We start from the raw sequence: 24618 nt of genomic DNA, 5'->3' as shown, positions 1-24618 counted from the left end.
TCCACTATATAAAGTGAGTAGCAATATAATGGAAATAGTTGTCATTTACTAGAAGCCTACGGTGAGACAGGTATTCTAGTAGATACACATATGGCTATTCCATGATTTACATACACGACCACTCATGAAGGGCTAATATTGCCATTCATCTTACACATGAAGTAACTTTGATGCAGACAGGGTAACTTACTAGTAAGGGTCACAATCAGAGTTATCCCCAAGTCTCCTGATATTCACTTGGGCAATTCTTATGCTATAAAATGTAACTGTATTTAGTGCACACAATAAGAAGGCTCTTTCAGAGATATTCAAACTCCAGATTAACCATTCAATATTTAAAGGTTGTCATATTTTAGAGGCCCCATAAGGGACTTTCAAGTCTCTCTGCAAATAGGAACCTCATTCTATTTTCCAATTGTTTTTTCTTGTCTATAAAAGTTGGATTTCAAAAGTGATATCTTTATGTAACAGAGAATATAGTAACATAAGTAATGTGAATTCAAATTTTCAGTGAATTAGTCACATCGTTTGGCTTTAAAATCGGAGAAAACAAAGGAAACAATTTGTAGATACCCATTGGAAGATATGGACTCATATGACTAAGAAATTAATACAATACATAATATGACTGTGGTCTTCCTGTTAGTGTTTGAGGTTGACCTTTGTACCTGTGGCCCATCAATATGTCAATGTGTCTGTATTTCCTTTTCTTTTCAACCTCAGTAAAGACTCAGCAATCTGGTTGACTGGGTAGTCATGAAATTAATAATGTATTAGGAAAAGTTATTTTAATTTCTTAAATTTTTCTCAAGTTTATCAGTCCTGTTATCTTGGTCAAGTCATCTGAGTTTTCTGTGGCCTCACTGTCTTCGTTGTAAGGGAGAAAATTATACGTTTTATAGGAATATTATCAATATCAAATCGAAAAACATACGTTAAAATTCCATAAGCATAAAGCCCATTGCAACATAAAGAAAAAGGGATGAGAATGACTGAATTTGGCATTAAGGCCTACTTTGTACTACTCTATGAAGTTACTTAGTCTTTATCCCTTTGAAGCAGGAGAAAACCCTTTACAAACTCAGTCATAAAATCAACACTGCTCAGAAGGTTGAAGGTTATGTAAGTGATTGGGCTTTATTTGTTTGTTTTTGTCTGTGTATTAGTTACTATTGTATTTTAACAAACCATACCAAAACTTAGCGGCTTAAAACAACAACCGTTTTACTTGTTCAAGATTTTGTGGGTCAGCAATTAGAACTGAGCTCTGCTGAGCAGTTCTTCTGCTGGTTACACCTGGAGTCACTCATGTGGCTGCAGTTGGCTGCCAGATGATCTGAGATGAAGAATCTAGGGTCCAGTGTTTGGTGCTGACTAGACCTATGAGCCTAGTGAGTCTACGTTGGTGCTCCAACAGCCAATCTGGCCTTTTTCACATGGCAGCAGCATTCTAAGAGTATGAGCCCTGGATGCACACTTCTGCTTGCAACATGTTACTTGCCATTACATTGGCCAAAATATCAACAAGGTCAATCCCAGAATCATTATGAGAAAGGACCATACAAAGGCATGGACACAGAGAGTTGTGGTTCTATGGGGGTTATTCATGTAATGGTCTACCACAGGCATGTGATCCACAATTGTTTCAAGGCCTAGTCTTATTGTTTTAGAATCGAATTGTATTTATTTCTTCTTTTTTATGTATAAATTATCCATATATCCCATGTCATATTTATATCTCATTTCATTTATATATATATGGAGAGAGAGAGAGAACATCGTGTGTGTGTGTGTGTGTGTGTGTGACAATTGAGACTCGCTGGATTTATTATGCATATCCAAGTTTTCATAACCAGTGAGTCTGAGCAACCAAGAACAAAACTGAGGTCTTCTGACTGAAAACATCAAGTTTATATTTTGCATAGAAAGCTGATGATGAATACATAAACACAGAGTATTAGTTTCTTAAAGTACCACAAACTAGGTATCATAAAACGTCAGAAATTTATTCTTTCACAATTCTGGAGGCTAGAAGTCTAAAATCACGGTGTCACCAGGACCATGATCCCTCTGAAACCAGTAGGGGAATCCCTCCTTGCCTCCTGCTAGCTTGTAGCAATTTGCTAGAAATCTTTGTAGCTGCATAACTTCGGTCTCTGCTTTTGGTCACATGGCAATCTTTCTGTGTGTCTCCATGTCTTCACATAGCTGTCTTCTCATAAGAATGACCACGCGCTGGATTAGGAACTCACCCTACTCAGGTAGGACCAATCTTTATGAATTGCATCTACAATAAGCCTATTTCTAAATAAAGTCACATATCTTTCAGTTGGACGAGAAGGAACACAATTCAGTCCATAGCATATAGTAACCACAATGCTAGCAAGATTATAATTTTATTAGTAGCAGTTAAAATAATAATTACAATAACACGCATTGAGTGCATATTATGGGCCAGAAACTTTGTTAAGTAATATATATGCAGTACCCTACTTTTTCCTCACAACAGCCTTATAAGTTAAGAACTATTATATTTGCATTGTATAAGAAATAAAACTCGAAATAAAAATATAATGGGATTAGCTAGAGTCACTAGCTAGTAAACAGCAGAGCCAAGACTCAGTCTGAACCCATACTTGGACGACTATTGATGTTATTTATAGAATTGCTTTATTTCTCCTGCTGTTCTTACCCTATGTAGAAGCTGAATATTTGGAAAAAGTGGTTCTGCATACTTTTTGGAGATAAATAATACTCTTAATTGTTAAGCTGACTTCTATTTTCTCCCACTACATCCGCAGATGAGAACATCATCTTTGCCATTACCACAATGTGAGCCTTCATGCTGATGGAAAATCACGGATTCTTAGACTATTAACGTGAGAACATGGAGGTCTTGTTTTTGTCCAGCTGTAGAATATTTTGTGTGAAGGAAATCTTTAGCAGAAGCCAATTGATAAAATTGATAGAAAATAAGAAATTCTTTTTGAAATTCATCCAAAGTTTGTATTCTGAAGGTAACAGAACCAATTGGAACATGAAAGTTTTTATGCTTCTGAGCCCAGAAAAGTGAATTTTTTGTTAAAGGTTAAATGGCTGGCCAAAGTTTGAAGGCTGGACCTCCTCTGTTCTGGACACCAAACTGATGCTCCATCTTCTTTGCTTGGAGCCTCTTCACCATAAATTGAAGGGCTGATGGGCCTTCTGAGTACTCAGGAGACTATTAGTTTTCCTCTAGGTGATAAAACAAATATTAGAAATAAGTGTTTACAATAATTCTTTCTCGTCTTCAGGACCTTTCCCCCAATAAGGTATGTCTTTTTCACTCAAGAGTTTCTGCCAATATCCATACGTGTATTTTCAGAGACTCTCTCAGAGCTGTAAATCTGGCCTCTGCTTTTACCAATGATTCAAGAGTAACAAAATAACAAAGCACAAGGCTTGGAACTCTGCAACTCAGAATGCCCTGTTATCTTTCCTTTGCAGAGCATCAGTTGTAGAGCAGTTATCATTTTGGAGTCTGCACATTTTTGCTGAAATAAACAGAGGCTTAGCAAAATTTCTGTAGTAAAAATCCACCCAAAGCATACTTCACAAAGTCTGTAAAGTGTGGGGTTTTACAGTGTGCATGAAACTTTAAATTAAGGGTTCAAGGTAAATATATAGACTAGGCTGGGGATCCAGTTCTGCATTCACCCTTCCTGTAAGTTCATGCTGGAAAGAGAAGTAGAATGAGAAATCAGCAAAACTAAAAACACCAATGTTTTTGAATATGTAACAGTAACATTTGAACAGTATATTAAACCGGTGTTTCTCTAAGTCTAATGGTATATGAATCACCAGGATATCTTGCTAAAATGCATTATCTGATTATCAGGTATGGGGAGAGTTCTCAGAATATGCATTTAAGCTCCCAGGCGATATTGATTTCTTGGTCTATAGACCCCATAGACCCCACTTTAAAGGGCAAGTTGGGAGATTATATTATTCTTCACAATGTGCTTCTCCTCTGTGGGATGAATTATCCTTTCCCCACCCTATGATATCAGGCTTGGTCATGCATGTTGCTTTGGCCATGAAATGGGCAGCAGTGATATGTGTAATTTCCTAAGAAAGGCTTGGGAACCAACATATACCTTTTCATAATTTCTTTATTCTTCTGCAGTGGAACCAGTAATAGATGTATCTCAATCAGTCTGCACCTGTGAATAAAAACATCTAAAACAAACGCACAGCTCTGGATGAGGTAGAATGCGCTACAAATAGAAAACCTTTACTGATGTAAGACATTGAAATTTGGGGCTAGCCTAACTGATGACACAAGCCATGTAGTATGTTATATGTGATAGTACTGAATAAAAAAAAAAAAAGAAAAAGAAAAACTTCCGCTATTTACATGACTGGAGATTTTAACCAAGATATTTAACTTTCCTGGACCTCAGGTATTCCACCTGCCAAATGGGAATAAAATCTTCTTGCCTGAAGGTAGAATGCTGGCCCTCTTGAACTTCATTTCTTCTCTGATATATGAAGTTGAATGCCTTACTGTTTCAAAGTTCCTCCTAAGGAAAAAAAAAAAAAATTGCTTCTATTAGCAAAGGTGTCCAGTCTTCAGCAAAGCAAATGTCTAAGAAGTCATAGTTGTGAAGACTTGTCTGCAGCTTTCCACATCAACTGCCACATCCATCCATCAGTAAACAAACAAACAAAAAAACAAAATTAGTGAGACACACAGCCCTGAGCTATAGTCCTATAGAAAAACTAAATTATGCAACAGCTGCAGTAACCCCAGACATTGTTTTTGTCTTCTCCTTTTTTTTAGATATGTATAATTGGCAAGAAAGTATTTATGTTTGGCATTTCTTTTTCTCAGACTTTGGCCAAAGACGACAATTACCTGGAAAGAAGGGTAGCTGTGCTTCCTTCTAGTTGACCAATGCCAGAACAAATTTTTATAGGCACACTGAGAATATTACATTCCAGTGGGTATTTTCATAGAGCTCTTCTCAAAATGTTGGCCTCTAGTTCCTCCCAATACCTCATAGGTTGCCACACAAGGTAGATCAGCCTGACTGCCAATTTGAGCAACTGGCAATGCTTTGGTGGAAAACACCAAGCTAGTCTCTTCCCAGAGTAACATTCGATGGGGATTGGGTCAAATGGGCTATACTTTAGCTGTGTAGATATCTGGAGAAGACATTGCTAGCTAAATAAACAGCCAGTGCCTACAAACTATGTCAGGGGACATGTTTACTTTTTTCAAGGACAGAAAAGAGGCCAGTGCGACAGGAATAGAAAGTGCGAGAAGGAGACGCATAAGAGAAGTGTTCAGAGGAATAATTATAGGAGGAGAGTAGGCAGAAGAAGTGAAGGCCTTTCATTTTTGCTCCAACTAGAACATGAATCCACTAGAAGGTTTCGAACAGACAGTGACATCATTTGACTGATGACCTACAAGAACCACTTAGGCCATTTTGATGAGAGTAGATAAAAATGGAAGCAATTCACTCACTCAAAAGGTTGTCTTAGAAACCTAAATGAGAGAATACTTTTGCATAAACCTGGTGGTCAATTGTGTATCTTCTTTGAAGAAATATCTGTTCAAGTCCTTTGTTCATTTTGGTTACTTGTGTCTTTTTCAATGAGCTGTAGTAGTTCCTTATATATTTTGGATATTAAGCTCTTCTCACATATATGGTTTGCAGTTCTTTTTGCAGTTCTTTTCCATAGTTGCTTTTTCACTCTGTTGATTGTTTCCTTTGTTGTGCAGAAGCTTTTTAGTTTACTGTTGTCCCACTTGTCTATTTTTGCTTTTGTCGCCTGTGCTTTTGATGCCATATCAAAGAAATCACTGCCAAGACCAACACTAAGAAGATTTTCCCCTACATTTTTTTTCTAGGAGTTTTAGAATTACAAGTCTTACATTTAAGTCTTTAATCCATTTTGAGCTGATTTTCTGTAAAGTATAAGGGTCTAAGTTTTATTCTTTTGCTTGTGAACATCCAGTTTTCCCAGCACCATTTGTTAAAGAGACTATCCTTTCCTCGTTGTGTATGTTTGGCACCCTTGTTGAAGATCAGTTGACCATATTAACGTGGGTTTATTTCTGGGCTTTCTATTTCATTTAATTGGTCTGTATGTCTGTCTTTATGCCAGTACTATACTGTTTTAATTACTGTAATTTTGTAATACATTTTGAAATTAGAAAGTGTGAGGCATCTGGCTTTATTTTTCTTGTCCAAGATTAGTTTGGCTGTTCAGAGTCTTTTTATTTTATGCTTTTTTTTAGGGTGGGTCGTTTCCTTTTTTTTCCATAAGTTTTTTTGGGGAACAGGTGGTGTTTGGTTACATGAGTTAAGTAGGTTCTTTAGTGGAGATTTGTGAGATTTTGGTGACAGGTTCACCAAAATCTCACAGTGTACAGTATACACTGTACCCAATTTGTAGTCTTTTATCCCTTGCCCTCCTCCCATCCTTTCCCCAAGTCCCCAAGGTCCATTGTATCATTCTTATGCCTTTGCATCCTCACAGTTTAACTCTCACTTATGACTGAGAACATATGATGTTTGATTTTCCATTTCCTAGTCACTTCACTTAGAATAATGGTCTTGAATTCCATCTATTTGCTGCAAATTCCATTATTTTGCTCCTTTTTATGGCTGAATAGTATTCCATGGTATATATATGTGTGTATATGTATGTATATATACACACACACATATATATATGTATATACAATCACAATTTCTTTATCCACTCATTGATTGATGGGTATCTGGGTGGGTTCCATATTTTTGCAATAGTGAATTGTGCTGCGATAAACATCACTAATCACCAGCGAAATGCAAATCCAAACTAAAATGAGATAGCACCTCACATATGTTAGTGTGGTTATTATTAAAAAAAAAAAAAGATAACGAGTGTTGGCACTGATGCAGAGAAATCAGAACTCTTGTATACTGTTGATAGGCATGTAAATCAGTACAGCATTATAGAAGTCAGTAGGGAGATTCCTCAAAAAGTTAAAAATAGAACTACCATATGATCTATCAATTCCACTCACTTCTGGGTATTTATCCAAAGTAATTGAAATTAGGATCTTGAAGAGATATCTGTACTCCCAGGTTCATTGCAGTATTATTCATAAAAACCAATATATAAATGTATATGAGTAGATGAATGGAAAGAAATACACACACACACACACACGAATGTTATTCAGCTTAAAAAAAAAAAAAAAGGAAATACTGCTATATGTAACAACATGAATGGACCTGGAAGACATTATGCTAAGTAAAACAAGCCTATCACAGAAGGACGAATACTGCAGGATCCCACTCAGATGAGCTATCTAAAATAGTCAAACTCATAGAAACAGAATAGAATAGTGACTGCCTGGGGCTGGGGGGAAGGGAGAAATAGGGAGTTGTTCAATGGTTATAAAGCTTCAGTAATACAAGATGAAAATTTAGAGATCTACTGAACCACATAGTGCCTATAGTTAATAATACAGTATGGTACACTCAAAAATTTAAGAGTGTAGATCTCAAGTGTTCTTACCAATGCCCTCCTCTCCCACCCAGCCCCCAGCATACACACATGGAAGCAGGGAAAGCTTTTGGAGGTGGTAGATATGTTTATTACTTTGACTGTAGTGATGGTTTCATGGGTTTGTGCATATGTTCAAACTCATCAAATTGTATAAATTAAATATATGCAGCATAGTATATATTAATTACACTTCAATGAAACTATTTCTTTAAAAAAGAACCCTGGATGAGAGAATATTGAGGCTTGAACCAGAGTAGTACCGGTGGCAGTGGTGAAAAGTGGTTAGATTTTAAGTCTATTTTTAAGATAAAATCCATAGGGTTCCTTGATTGATTGGATACAAGTTATAAAAAAGAGAGGGTCAAGTGTGACTTGAAAGTCATGGACTTGAGCAACATCCCTAGATATGATGGACCTAACAATTGAACAATTTTTAAGCTTTTATTTGACTTACAATCTACCAGTCTTAGGTTTCTAAATGTTAAACTTGCTAAAATACTTTGGCTGGCAAATATCTTCCTTTCTTAACTCTGCAACAGTGGACAAAAGTTACATTTTTCCCAATAATAAGTGAGAAAAATATCAGAATAGAAAGCTGCTGAAAGTAAGATATATCTTATATGATGGACTTGGCCATAATAATCAAGGTATTTTTTATTGTTTTTATCACTCTCCTTATCATCTTGATCATCATCATCATTGTATTTTAGATTTTAAAGGAATCTGGATAATAGGTATCCAATGCAGTGATTTTCAGATGAGAACAGCCAATCTGATGCTCATTTCAGCTTGCAATACTATTTTTCATAAACTCCATTTCATAGATTTATTTTTCTCTCTTTGAGAAGATTAACTGGTATTTTATCATTTAAAAGCTGAAAATTACTTCTAAACATCTTTGCTGACAATTTTAAGGAAATAATACTATGTGACTAGAAAAGACCTAACTTTTTGGACGTTACACTTTCATGTCTCATTATCTCTATTTATTCAATGAGATGCAAAGACAATTTTTTTATTAAAATACATATAAGGCACTAATGGAAAAACAAGATGATTAAGATAATTTCCACTCACAAGGAGTTTGTAATCTAAATTCAAGAAAGATATATAAGATACTTTTTAATGTTTCAATCTCATAATGTTTTCACATTTGGAAGCCTATTGCATTATATATTTTAATGCAATATCAATAAGATTTAGAGAAGATATTTTTAAGAATAATGAGCTTCCTGTAAGAGGAATATATATTTAGAATTAGCAAATGTGCCATTGAAGTACTTAGAAGCATGTGTTACACATATCTGACAATCATTAACCATTATCATTGTTTAAAATTATTTCCATTGTTACTATAATTACTACTACTGTCCTTACTAGTAATGTTTTTCCAGGTTCCATGTATTGAATAAAAAATAAATGTTGATCTGGCAAGTAAATATGAAAGCGGGGAATCTAGATTTGAGCATAGGCAGAAAGGTATAAAATAGTAGGCTATGTGAACTCACAGAAGTATGTTCATTGAGGTAAAAGGAAGGCATCAAATACTGTCTCTGATACTTATGAGGTATTCAACATTGTATAAGTTTCTTAACTTCTGTTGTGTCTCAAACAGAAAGGATTTCTTCAATTTGAAATAAATGAATGTTAGATAATAATTCAAAGTTATAAGAAAATGTAAAGTTTTCCAGTAATAGTAAACACATAAACAAATATAAAAGCTAGTATTATTGCCGTGATTTGTACTTGGCTTTTTAATTCTTTTGTAGGATTTAAAGGGCAAAGCATAAAAATAATTGTATAAGTTAAAGAATACACAATATATAAAAATATAAGTTGTGATCTCAATATTATGAAGTGTAAAGGTGAAGCTACACAGGATTGGAGCTTTGTATGCAATTGAAGCTACATTTCTATCAGTTTAAAATAGATTGTTATAACTTTAGGATGTATGTAATTACTTAAGTAACCATAAATAAAATATCTATAGAATATGCAAATAGAAATGAGAAGGGAATCAAAATATGTCACTATAAAAAAATACTAAACATAAAAGAGGACAATAAGACAAGGAATAATAGAGGTACGAAAATATATAAGACAAATTTCAAGAAAAACAACCTACCAGACTGAACCATGACAAAACAGAAAATCTTTGCAGACCTACAACTAGTAAGGAGATTGAATCAGTAATCAAACCTTTGCAACAAAGAAAAGCCAAGCACCAGATGGCTTCACTTGTAAATTGTGACAATCATTTAAAGAAGAATTAACACCAATGCTTCTAAACCTCTTCTAAAAATGTGAAGTGGAGAGAATATTTCTTAATTAATTCTATGAAGTCAGTATTATCATATTAAAGCCAGACAAAGACACTACAAGTAAAGACCAACATAAGCCAATAATTCTGAAGAATAGTGATAGAAAATTTTTCAATAAAATACTATCAGACAGAATTCTACAACCTATTAAAAGGATTATACATTATGACAAAGTAGAATTTATCTCTGGAATGCAAGGGTGGCTCAACATGTGAAAATCAATGAATGTAACACACAACATTAACAGAAGGAAGAGAAAACAAACATGCACACACACGACCGCCTCAGTTGATGCAGAAAAAGCATTTGACAAAATTCAACACCTTTTCATGATTTAAAAAAATTGCAATAAACTAGGTATTTTTAAAAAGCTATCTGCGTGAAAAGCCCACAGATGAAAGACTGAAAGCTTTTCCTTTAAGATCAGGAATGAGAGAAGGATATCTGCTTTCACCTCTTCTATTGAACATAGTACTGAAAGTCATAGAGCTATCACACAAGAAAAAGAAAATAAAAGGAATCCAAATAGGAAAGAAAGAATTAGAATGATCTTTAGATAGCAAAATATTTAATGTAGAAAACTCTGAAAACTTCACACACAACAATGTTAGAGCTAATAAAATAATTCAGCAAGGTTGCAGGGTACATAATCAACACACAAAAGTTATTTGTGTTTTTATACACAAATAAACAATCTGAAAAATATTAAGAAAACAATTTTATTTATAATAGAACAAAAATTAGTTTTTAGAATAAACTTATCTAAGGAAGAAAAAGATGTATATACAGAAAACTATAAAATGTTGGTTGAAAGAAGTTAAAGACACCAATATATGGACAGACATCACATGGACATGGCTTGGAAGACTTAATCTTGGTAAGATGACAATACTACCCAAAGTGATCCACAAATTCAATGCAATCACTATGAAAATTCCAATGACACATTTTGCAGAATGGAAAAAATTAGCCTAAAATATTTATGGGACTTCAAGAGATCCCAAAGAGCCAAATAATTAAAAAACAAAAACAAAAACAAACAAACAAACAAAAAAAACCCCAGCAAGGTTGGAAGTCTAATTCCTCTTGATTTCAAAGCTTACTATAAAATTACAGTAATCAAAAAAGTGTGGCATTGACATTAAGACAGGCATATCAAACAATAAAATGGAATAAAGATTTAAGAAATAAACCCTCCCTCAAATTGTAAATCTCTGAGAAGAAAACATAGGGAAAACTTTATGATATTGATTTCAGCAATGATTTCTTGGATATGACATCAAATGCACAAGGAACAAAATCGAAATAGTTTAAGATATTAATCAACCTTTAAAAGAAAGGAAATTCTGACACATGCTACGACATGGATGAATTTTGAAGACATTATCATTAGTTACATAAGACAGTTGCAAAAAGACAAATGTTGCATGATTCTACTTATAGGGTACCTAGGATAGTCAAATTTATGGAGACAGAAAGAAGAATGGTGGTTGCCAGGAGCTTAGGGGAAGGGTGAGTAAGGAGTTACTGTTTAATGGGTACAGTGCTTCAGTTTTGTGAAGTGAAAAAAATTCTGGATATGGATGTTGGTCATGGTTGCATAATAATGTGAATGTACTTAGTCCCACTGAACCCTATGCCTAAAAATTGTTTCAAAAATAATGACCAACTGTCAAATAGGAAAACTTAGGTCAGAAAATAAAACCCATCCATTGGACTTGGAGATGTGGATTACATCATAATTTTGCAAGTTCAGGGGCTCAGTGGAGGCACGCAACTACAGAATGAATAGAAGGTGGAAGAATAGTGGATTGAAGGGCAGATACCACTGGTGAGGAGCTTAGTGAAGGCATGAAAAAGAGGTTTTCTAGAATGGTAAAATTTGTCCAGAACCCCAGGTGTATTGCCAGTCACCTCTAGAATACACTTCCATTCTCCAGCTGGAGTGTTAGCCAACTTAGCAAAGTCACAGATTTCAAAGTGTAGCCCAGGAAACATAGTTCTTTTTGGTAAAAGACATATAAAATAAGTCTTCCTACATCAACAAAACTATTACTAATTAAAAATAATCATATTTTATTAATTTCTACATCAGTTAAAAATATTATTTTTCATTCTCAGAACAATCTTGCCATGCAGGCATTACCCTTCTTTGAAAAATAGGAAAATCCACTTGAAGAACTCCAAGGTCACAAGGGTCCAAATGACAAGCTCTGGAACTCGAAGCCAGTGTGCTCCTGAATTCAAGTGTAGCTGTGGAGTGATGGTCTTTAGCCTACTTCCTCAGGGTGGTGATCCATCACTCTGTTTACTCAGAGGCAAGGGCATGAGGTAATGCCATTTATTCTGGCAAGACCATCGATGCTGTGTCTAAAGGAACCTGGCACAAATAGGTTCTCCATAGGTAGACATACTGGGGAAAGAGAAATACCCTTGAAGGACTAAGGCAACTTGGAAGATAGAAAGTAAGGTGGACGGGAATGGAATGGATATGGAAATCCACTGAATCAGATACAGACACATTCCTTCATGGTTTAAAAAAATAGAAGAAACTATGAAAGGACCAAAGATATGACCCTAATTCTCCAAGGAGCACAGTTGTAGGGCTGCTTTGGGTCTCTCTAGTTTCCGTGAGAAAATCTTGGCTGGCAGGGCCCCCTGATGAAAGAGAAATGACTCCTTGTGTGAGATTTAAAGCATTTCTAATTTGAAAGCAAACATAATTGCACATACTTTACATACGCATGCCATGTGGAAATAATAAATGCATTTATGATGAAAATGTTTGCTTCATTTATTATACTAGGAGTTTTTCCAAGAAATGGAAACAATTGTTAGAAGTGACATTAAGTATTTAACTGAGTTTCTTTTTTCTTCTTTTTCTTCGTATTTTTTATTAACATATTTTAAAATGTTACTACCACTCAATAAGGCATATAGCTCCTGATTTGTTGGAGTCTTTCATTAGTTTAAAAGCGAGAAATTAGTCACCAAAAAACACATGCAACGTTAGAATATGACACAGGTGAAACCTGAAATTTAAAACTAAGTTCTCCAAGGATTTTGAGGTCTGTGGAAAATAACCTTCAATTCTTACACCGTGAAGTGGGAATTTCTAAGTTAGGACTTGGAATAGCATTTGGTGGCATAGTAACCATGACGGAACTAACTGGATGACTGTTTTCTGAAGTGGATAGTTGAATGGCCTTAAATTTTCAGAGTGAGAGAGGTGAAAGTCAAGTCATTGATGCACGTGTTGTGAGGCAGGGAGATTTGCAAATGTAAGTATATTCGTGAGGAACCTACCTGCTATAAACTGAATGTTTGTGTCCCCTCAAAATCATTGTTGAAACCTTAATTCCCAGTGTGATGGAATTTAAAGATGGAGCCCTTGGGAGCCTTTATGATACAATTAGTGCCTTTAAAAGAATAGGCAGGAGATCTCTCTCTTTCTTTCTCTTTCTCTCTGTCTTGCTCACTCTCTCTGCCATGTGAAGATACAAGGAAAAGATGGTTTTCTGTGAACCAGAAGGGGCCCTTACCAAGAACCTGACCATAACGGTTCCCAGATCTTAGATTTCTAGGCTCCAGAACAGTCATAAAAATAAATGCTTGTTGTATAAGCCATCCAGTCTCTGGTATTCTGCTCTAGAGGCCTGAACTGACTAAGACACCATGCATCCATTGAATTGTGAGTTCTATTTCAAAAGACCACAAAAGCTCATTGTGATAGTATTATTGTACCAGTTAGCCAATACTGCATCACAAACCATCTCAAAATCCTATGGCTAAAAGCAATAAACATTTATCATTGCTCGTAATTCAGTGGATTGTCAATCTGGGATGACCTCACCTGGGCTTCCTCCTGCATGTGTAGTCAGCCATGGGCGAGGAAAACAATTCTGCTGATATTGATTGGGCTTGCTCCCTGTTTGGTGTCTGGCTGGGGGCTGGCTGGTCATGGATAGCCTCTGCTTTGTCCCCACATGGTCTCATCATTCATTTGATTAAGCCACGCTTGTTCACATGGGGACTGACAGTTCTGAAAGAATAAGCAGCCCTTCCATCCTCGGCTCTATTTCTCCTTCCTCCAAAACACATACACACACACACACACACACACACACACTCTGAAAATTTCAGAGGGTCAAATAGCAAATTTTTACTCAACATAGGATAAGTAAAGTGGATGCTTCAGAGCTAAAATCATACATTTTAACATATCTTTCTCTGGTAGAAAAACTAGACAAAGATAAAAAAATTGAACAATATGATTAATATTTAATCATATTATTAGTGAGAATATTTGAACAATATATTTCAAAAATTTGACCCAATAGCCGTATGTGGAACACCCAACAATTGCAAAATATACATTTGTTTCAATCTCATGGAAAATTTATAAAAATTGACCTTATACAGGACTATAAAGTTTCAATAATTTCAAAAAGTTGGAGTTAGTTTCATAGTTATGTATAGAGTTAAGGTAACTGTTAGGTTTAGACTGGAAGTAAGGAATTGGGTCTACCATTATCTTTAGGTTGAGCTTAGCTTTAGATGTAGGGTTTGTATTTAGAATAGATCTAATTCGGGTTAGGGTAGATTTAAGACTGCAGTTATCATTTTGCTTGTTTTAAGACTAGTGTTAGTTTTAGTGTTAAGGTTAGTACTAGAATGATTATTAGGTTAATGCTGAGAATTCGTGTTGGGGTTAGGATTAAAGTTAGGGTTAGGACTAGGTTTCATAATTGGATTAGGGTTGGATAGCATTTTATAGAATTAATAGAGTTAAGGATATTATTAGCATTAAGATTTGGATAGACAAACTAATGATGCAAAACAGAAAATCTGAAAACACACTTTATAAAAGTGGCACTCTAGGGGGTAAGAAAGTGTTTATCTTTTTAGTGGAGGCCATTGGACAGGTGGGTATCTACATGAGAAAAAATGATTTGGGATTCCTACCTCTCAGTGTCCTTAAAAATTAATTTAAGTTGGAGCATAGTTGTAAATTGAAGAAAAATATAGATATTTTAGAAGACAATATAAGTAATATTTTTTCCTAATAATATAGGAGGAAAATGGTTTTTAACATAAGAGAAATGAAAAAAACTGATAAATATACTACATCGAAATGATCCATTTTGATTAATCAAAAGTCACTGTTAAGAGAGAGGAAAGGCAAATCACATCTGGAAGATGTTTCAATACATAGAGCCAAAACGACTTGCCTTAAGAATGTGTAAAGAACACCCGCAGATTAATAAAGAAAAGGAAACCAGCCCAAGAAACCAAAAGACTTAAATAGACCCTTAATAACAGTACACAGATTTGGCAAGAGATTTGAGCTATAGGAACTTTACAATCCTGCTGGTAGGAGAATAAACTGATACAGCTGCTTTGAAAAATAGATTGTCAGCGTGTAGTCTAGTTGAAGATATAGCTATGAACAAGTAATGGCATAGCAATAGATAGCAATACAGATACAAAACTGTGTGTTCAAGTGCACCAGGACAGAAGTTCGTGAATATTCACAGTGGCATTGTTTTGTTTTTAATAGTTCAAAACTTGCATATTTCCCAAATTGAATCAACAATGGAATGGACAAATAAATAGTAACTAAAAACAGCCAGACACAATAGAATACATGCAGATTGGATTTCATTTACATAGGGCTCAAAAACAAGAAAAAATAAAGCTACCTTGTTTAAGATTGCATCCATAGTCAGAAGGCAAGGAACTAATGATAACAAGTTCAGAAGAAGCTCTGATCAGAAAGGTGGGGGACTTCTGGGGTGTTGGTCCATTTCTTGATCTGCATAGTGGAAACATGAGTATTGTCTTTACAATAAATCATTAAGTTGTACCTTCAGTTTTTGTGGACTTTTCTGTAAGTATGCCACATGTAATAACAAAAAGATTAAAACTATGTTATTTTAATGGCTGCATTTTACTTAACAATTTACCTCATTGATAAATATTTACATTGCCTCCTCTTGTTTTTCCTGCTCAAAATAGTGTTTCAGTAGATAAATCTTCATGTGTATTTTTTAACTTGTTTCTTAGAATAGATTCCTGAAAGAGAAAAGACTGGGCCAAACCATATGGAATTTTAAAGTGTTCTTGATACAGCATTAAAATATTTTCTAAGAATACTGTACCAGCTGCACTCCCCATAATGTAAAGGTTTCTGAATCACTGCACATTCACCAGTATCAAATACTATAGTTTTTTTCAACCTATGCTTATTTAACTGGAGTGGGGAGATGGTGTTGAGAAACTAATATCATGCCATTTTAATTTACATTTACTTTATTTCTGCCTAGTAAAAATTTTAAAGTATACTACAACATTCAGATTGAAGGATCAAGAGTCAAATTTTTGGTGTTCTAATTCTGGCACTACGGCCTACACACTACTTGGCTTTGTGATGTTACCTAATCTTTGAGGTCAAATTCCATACCTGTAATATAGAAAAAGGTGCTGTGATAATTAAATAAATTTTCTCATATAATGAGCATAGCACACTACTTGGCATATTTTCAGTCCCCTGTAAATGGTGTGTGTGTGTGTGTGTGTGTGTGTGTGTGTGTGTGTGTGTGTGTGTGCATGGAGCACTGCAGATATGGGACATTAAGGGTGGAAAGATGAATGAGGGAGGGAGGGAAGGATAGAGGATAAAAAGAAGGAAAAGAGATAAGAAGGGAGGGATGGAGAGGAGGGGAAGAGAAAAGGAAAGAGGCTTGGAAGGACAGGAAAGAAAGGAGGGAGGTTTGGAGTGGGGAAAGTAGGGGCTGATGGAGGAATGTTGAAAGGGAGAAATGAATCAAGTGTTGGATAACATGGTAAGGGGACTGGTGATCAGAAGCATCCAGTTCTTTATTCCTCCCTGAGCAAGAGTTTATTTTTCAAAATTTAAAAACACAATATAGAGATAAACCATACTGTAAGCAAGTGTCAGTGATCAAGGCTCTGGAGACCCACAGTTCTGGTTCTATCAATCTTGAGCTACATACTCTGGAACCACATCTCTCCGAACCACAGCAAACACCTAATGTTCGCTGCCTGCCTAAGAATTAAATAAGAAGTATATATAAAGCCTGGTTCACAGTATATTTCAGAAAATGAAAAACGATCTTGTTGTTTGAAAATCACTCCAAAAGTATTAGCAATGGCTTAACATGTCATTAGCCTTAAATTAGTAAAGTTTAAATACCAGAATGTGATAAAAGAATTAATCACTTAGGAAAGGTTCATGGACTATGAGCATGTGAGTGTGTGTGTGTGAGTGTGTGTTTGCCCATTCAGGGTAGAATCTGGAATGAAAATGTGCATAAATAAAGAAGAGACATTGAAAAAGTGTTATTTGACCCATTTCCTTGAGGTACCAGGAAAATCACGGAAATCCCCAGTGTTGTTTGGCCATTGAGCAGAACAAGGAAGGCACAGTGGCAGCCCGTGGCTGAGAATGAGAGAATCTGTACCTCTGTCACCACACCCAGAAAGGCTTGTGCTTACTGAAACCAAGAGAGGCAAGTTAACAATGTTAAACCAAAGAGGCGCGGATCATGGGGTCTGAAACATCATGAGCTACGTGGGACACATTTTGCCAGGTAACCACATGTAAGTATCATGCACAGTATGACCATTTCATTCTGTAACGTCAATTCCAATGCCAAATTCCATATAAGTGCCTTAAAAATGATAGCATGGGTATGCCTTGCTATTTTTCAGTGGTATTCCAAATATGCTCAAGAATAGCCAACTTTAAAAAATATGAATGGAGAACCAAAAATATAAAGACAAAAGCCAATGTGTGAGTATAAACAGAGACTTTACTTCATGGTGTTAATGATGTGAGATGAACTATTGGATGACTCAGTCAAGCTTGTCAGCCTAACTGCCATTCCTACAGGTTCTATTAATGTGTTCTCAAATCTCAACAAGCCTAGGAGAAAAGAAAAGACTCTAGGAATCAGGTTACATAAAAGGAAAAAAAAAAAAACCAGAAAACAGTCTGCTCTCTGGGAGCTACAACCTAGCTAATGCATAAATAATGGAAAATTTGTATTACAAAATATGTGTCAAACATAGAGGATGATTGTCAGGTAAGGCTGCGACCCTAGTAGATGAATCTCTTTCTCATACTCATGAAACCCTTCAAAACAATTGATGGATATGGGATCTGTGGAAAATCCTTCCACATTTTGGGCTAAGAATATCAGACTCAAATATTTTCCAGCCTGTGAGAAATACTTCTCTAAGCTCTAACATGACAGCCCGTTCTCCTCAACCTAGAAAGCTGATTACCAATCTATCTGTGTTTGAACCAGCTCCCACAAATGTTGCTTATCAAATAACTTTAGTTGGACTGGTAATAATAGCTTTTGAAATTATAATATAACAATAAGAAAAGCAAAATCAAAAGTGATTCATTAGTCCCTAAAAAAGGGCATTTCGCTGTAATGGTAGTATGTCATTTGGTTCCAGATTGCAATGGCAACATTCCCTTGAGGTATAAGAGCTTTTATCTAATAATCTACAACCTCTACATGAGTCTTTTTTATCTGGAGCAGTAGTGAATGGGCTTAAAGGAGTCCACACTTTATTTTGTGTATATCTTCTGGCACGTATCACAGTTAATGGAGCTCTTTAAGATTTTCTCTAATGATGTTAATCAACACATTTTATAGTCCTAAACTGTAATTTAAATGGGAATCTAAGAATGAGACAGCATTTGGCTCAGAAGTAAAATGTGGGAACACCCTGGACACACTGATTTATTTTGGTAAACAGAGTTGGCAAAGTTGATTTTAAGTCAAGAAGGTGTATTTGATGAGAACAAGATGATGGGAGATCCTTCAAAACAATTGATAGATTTGCGATCTGCTGAAAATCCTTCCACTTTGTCTAATGTCTGACGATCAAATAGCTTTGCACTGTGACCAGAGGGGCATAACAAGTCAACACACACACACACACACACACACACACACAACAAACCAACCAGACAGAAGTTTACACCTGGGGAATTAAATTATCTGAATAAGGACCCTAGAAGAAATATTCTCTAACTCCTGGATTCTGTCATAAGTGTCGTCTACAAAGTACTGAGATCATTTGCGTCTTGGCCTTCCCATGAATAGAATTGTGTTCTAAGTTAAAGAAGTGGACAGTAAGGGAACAAATGGCTAATTGACTGGTTCCATCTCACTGGAGAAGGAGGAACACTGTCTAAATTGAAAGCAAATTTAATTTTTCCCTCAGTCTTCATGTTTTTTGATGTCTCTGCAACATTTAATGCACTTGACCATTCTTGTTTTAAAGCACAAACAGCTTTGTTAAGTTTTTTCTTACTTAGCAAATTCGTAGTGATTTTAGAAAATTCACACAATGCAGGAAAAAAATAAAAAAGAAAGTGAGAACCATCAAAATTCCTCTAATCATCATCCCTTTCACCCCTAAATAACTAGGTCATCATTTTCAACATTTTAAAGATCATCTTCCAAGATACTTTTCTAGTCGTTAAAGAAAGGACATCTATATGATTTACATAAACGGTATTATTTAAAAAGTGAGAGGATGTGTCTCTTGCTCTCACTTATCAGCATGCCAAGTGTCCCGATCTGGTTCAATAATACAGACATGCCTCATCTTTTTTATTATGGCGATGTAATACTCCACTGAATGTATGAGTCACATTTTATTTTGTCAGTCTTCTAGCTGACAGACACTTAGTTTGTGTCCAATTTCTTATTATAGTACAGTACACTGCCATGAAAGCCTCAACTCCGTAACAGATACCTGGAGTGCCCTCCACCTCACTGGTAGTATCCAGATTCTTGGACTTTTTTGGCCACTTTATCCTATGCCATTTAAAAATGCTTATCGCACCTCCCCTCTGAGAAAATACAAGCTCTGGAGCTAGACTGCCTAGATTTAATCTTATGATGTCTCTGTTACTATGGGCATTATTCTTTTACCTCTCTTGTGCCACAGCCTCTCAGCTACAAAATAAAAACAGAAAACAATATGCATATCCTAGTTATAATATGGATAATGATAATAATATCAAATGAAATTATCCATGTATAATGTTTGGCACGTATGTGTTCAGTGTATTTCAACTATGGCCATTATTGTGATCTTCTCATTCATCTCTCTCTGAAAACCATTTCCCATGTATTCCTGATCTTTCCTACTCAAGATTTCTAAATTATGTCTTTTGCCCACAGGTGTTTTCCCGGCGTCATTTCATGTTCTCAAATTTCTGGAAGACATTTATGCTGGATGTTCTAACACCACATAAATTTTATGCAGATCAAAATGGCTACCAAATGACCTTAATACAATCCTCAGTGTCATATTTTATGGTTTCTCTTCCTCTATTATATGTCCAGTCAGTCACAAATTCCTGCTGAGTTTTCACATTTCCTCAATGTGTTCCAAACCTATCTCTTTCCATCACCCTATTTCCAGCTTAGGTCAGACACTGCGGGGCTCATACTTAGATGATGGAGCTATTAACACCTTTAGGGACACAATGCTTTCCATAAATGACATATCAGGAGGAAATCCAATATATTTGACAAGACAAATCATCACTGCTGCTGTTATTGAGACAGGATTTAGGGGCCTGGAACTCTACCTCTCGTCCTTCATCTTCCCCAAATGCCCCCTTAAGTAACTGAACCCCAATTATTCCTCCAGAAAGAGGAATTTCCCTCCAAGCTTCCACTTGCTTTTTCTCCAAGCTCTCCTGCACATGGGAGACAACATAATCAAACTAATGATACAACTGTGGTCACATTTCTCCCATGACCCGATCTATGCATGGTTTTATTCAAATGCCACCACTGACATTCAGTTCCCTCTCCAAAACTCCAAATTTAGCCCCAAGAAGTATTTTTGACTTTATAAATCAATCTATTCCAAAATAGCCCAATAGGAATCTACATCACCATCTTGTTCTTACACATCTTGGTGTAGGGTTCATGCCCTCAAACGCTGGCTTCCTTCCACCCACATGCTCTTACTTCACCAGCCCTCAAGGGCTTATTTAAATTCTGTCTCTGTGGTTTCACAAACATTATGGGACTCCCCTCTTAGATTTGAGCTCCCTTTTCTCTGACCTACAGAAGTATCACATATTTCCGAATATCATTTTGTACTGAGAATGTGTCATGTTTTCTAAAACTTAAATTAATATTTCAGTGCCTTAGAGTGCCTCATACATGCTTAAAGTTCAATCATAGATGCTGGTAACCCTGGGTATGGTGTGCTCCAACAAGGCAAATTTTAAGATGCTGTGAAGGCTTGGAAGACTGTGAGTATCACCCTTCAGTCATTTACTTTTCATTTGTAACCAGTGATGTTTCTTTTGGGGTATATTTGTATTCATGCTCACATCTCATACTATTATAACTGTGGTTGTTCTTCTGTAAAAATAAAACTTTGGTTTTTCTTTATTGAAAAAGGTAATATATTTATATATTAGAAACACAAATCATTTCCCAAAGTTATACAGTAGAAATAAGCATCCTTCTCACTCCAAAGCCCTCATCTCCTAGTTCTACTTCAAGGCCACCACTGTTGCAAATGTCTTAGTGATTATCTTGTAATCATAATTTGTCCCTGGGTGTAACGCTGCCATTTCATTGCAAAATTACGTTTTATTTCTCTCTGTGTCCAAAACAGTCAAGCAGACTTCGCAATCTCCTTCCTATCCTCGATGATTACTGGCATCCTAGAAAACCTCCCAAGGCCCAACCCCTCTATACTCTGGTTCAAAGCATCCCCTCAGTTTTAGACATTTGATAATCAGCCTCACTAACCTTTTATTTAGACTCATTTTCCCTCTATTCCCACTTGGATAACTCAGATCAGACCCCTACAGCATCCAGTCTCCAAATTCCTGGAAGAGAACTACCAAGAGTAGAGTATTAATGTGGAACTTGGGCAACCAAAAAGAGTAAAGTCTATTAAATTAGCTTATCCATGAAAAAAAAAAGTTGCTTATACTAAATTTGAAAATAAAGAAATATGGATAAATCTTTTTGGATGTGTTTGGATATAATTCAGAAGGTAAGAGAAAGAGCAGAGGGAATGGGGCAAATGAAAAACAGAGTTTGGGCAGGGTTATATTAACGTAATTTCATTAACGAGATTTAAAAATTTAAAGTAATAATTGCTTTTATTTATTTTATTTTGGTATTTATAAATAAATACAAATTTTATTTTAGTATTTTATAAATAAAACAAATTTTATTTATAAATAAATAAAAATAAATATTTATTTAAAGTATTGAGTTAAGATTTAAAGTAAATTTTATTGATGAGAAATTCTGACTGAGCCAGGATCTCTGGACTAGGTTTAGAACAAACATAATAAAATTCCCCACAGCTTGTGTGGATGCACACACCTGCCTCTTCCCACACATGCCAGTCAAAGAGATTCCATGACCATTTCTGAAAAAAATTGCATCTCAGGCCACACATGTTCTCTGTTTGATATATGAATAGAAAGGCTGAATTCACAAACATCTATTTTCCAGAACTACTATTATACAAGCTGGGCTCTAATCACAATCTGGACCAAATTACTGTGCTCTGGTTTTAGAAGAATTCAGTTGGCGAGAAACAGTTGACTTGAAAACAGTCATTAGATGTGTTCCTGACAACTTTATTGAATCAGAAAATTTATTTTTTCAATACACTTGAACATGTCATGGATGCTTTTATGTAACACAAAGAGGTTGAATTAGACAATCCCTAAAGTTTCTGCAAATTTTAGAATATTGTTATTAATATTACATCAAGTGACTTGGCAATATTCATATTCCTTAATGGGTATTCATCCTACTGAGTTTGCAATTAAATACAACTCAAATTATGGAAGTTTAAGGATTCAATTCTGAGATTTGGAAGCAGCTATAAGATTGTTGAAAGTATATTTGCTAAAGCAACATAATTTAGTATCCCTGCCTCCTACCAGCTAGGATTCAGGATAAGTTCCTTAAACCTTCTGAGTTTTTGTTTCTTGTCCTACAAACCTGAGACAATAATGACTTGCTTCACAGGGATGTATGGAGATAAAATGAGATAACATGTGTTAAACAGCTGGCAGGTAATCAAGAAAACTTAACTCCCTTCCCCCACTCTCACTGAGAAGGAATTTCAAGATGGGAATCACTAGGATTTTTCCTGGGATGTGATTTTACTAGCCCTAGGGATAGAAGGTTAGGTCAAGAGCTTTTAGAGAGTAAAAACACCCACGCAGTGAGAATATGCATTCTAGGCATTTAGGCAGCTTCACCGCTCACAGGGCCTTGAGAACATGGCTTAGCAAGAAATCTCTGAGACTTTTGGTCTCCTGATGTATGGTGCAAAGAAATGGGATTGTAGAGTTAGATTACATATTAGCACAGTGCATTTGAGACAAAAGCTGAAATGGATTAAAAGAACCACATACAAATAGCTCTATATTACACTGGCTCTTATGTTCCTGTCAAGTAGAAAGTAGATGCCAGAAAGTCCTTTTAGCAATTGAAGAGCCAACAATATATGGGGAAAAAAAAAAAAAAAGAAAAAAAAAAAGAAAGCCCAAGACAATAAGAAAAGGTTTTATATACTTGTGCATTTCGGTAAAATACAGGTGAGCATGTGCTAAGAGTTTATGGTGGTTTGGAATCATTTTTATTCTGTGGATGACTTCAGGATGACAACTTCGATAGATTCATTCTTGCCAACAGAGTATATATAAATTCACTCTATGAATGAAAGGAGAGAATGGGAGTGTTTTCATGATCCATCTTAAGACTTTAATTGGTCAGGAAGCCATCATTGTGCTAAGGCATGCATGCTATTTTAGAATTAGTAGAACAAGAATATTACAGCCTAAGAGATCTTCCTGGCAGAATAAGAGAAACCTCTGCTTGTCCCCCAAGTTCTCTGTTAAAGTGTATTTCAGAACTCCTACTAAACTTATATTTGCTCCTATTCTGATGAAATGTACTAAGACGGTATATACTTGTATACATGACATAACCCGATTAAGAGCAGGGGGATTGGGAAAGCATATGCAGTAGTGATCCTTATTGAACACCTACTAAACTTTAGGCAATGTGAATATATTGTTTAGGTTTTTCAAAGATTTTCAAAGAAAGGGTTATAATACTAATTTTACAAAAGAGGACAATTATATCTCATCTGATACTGGTCAAAGGTAAATTAAAAAGAACCTTTGCTGTGAGAAGAATCATCTGACCTCCTGTCTCCTAAACTCCTAACGTTGTTCAATGACAGGTTGCTTGCACGAAAGTGATCTTCTTTCTTCAAAAGGCTTTTTTTCCTCATCACAGTGAACCTGGTAGTATTCTGAGTATAGAAAATAAAACAACAACAAAAAGAGCTGAGCCATTCAGTTTCTCTTCCAAATCAATTCCTGCTTGCTAGGGCTTGAATGGAAACATGCTTATTTTTTTGCCATCGTTGAATGAAGCTATTTGTTAAGATGTGTTTATTAAACTTACATAAGAGTTCTTGCCCAAAGAACTCACACTCAGTGGAAGGGGGAAAAATCTTCATGATCTCTGGCTCTTTCATTTTAACATTACAGTGAAAGGCTCATCAACATGTCTACTTTTTAATTTCCACAGATGAAGAAGCAACAGAATACAAAGAGGTTTTTAAAAATCATATACTCTATTTTTTTTTTCAAAGCACAGGTCTATGTCAAGGTATACTT

This window comes from Papio anubis, chromosome 16 (genome assembly GCF_008728515.1).
Source record: "Papio anubis isolate 15944 chromosome 16, Panubis1.0, whole genome shotgun sequence".
NCBI lineage: Eukaryota > Metazoa > Chordata > Mammalia > Primates > Cercopithecidae > Papio > Papio anubis.
This window is presented reverse-complemented; position numbering follows the sequence as displayed.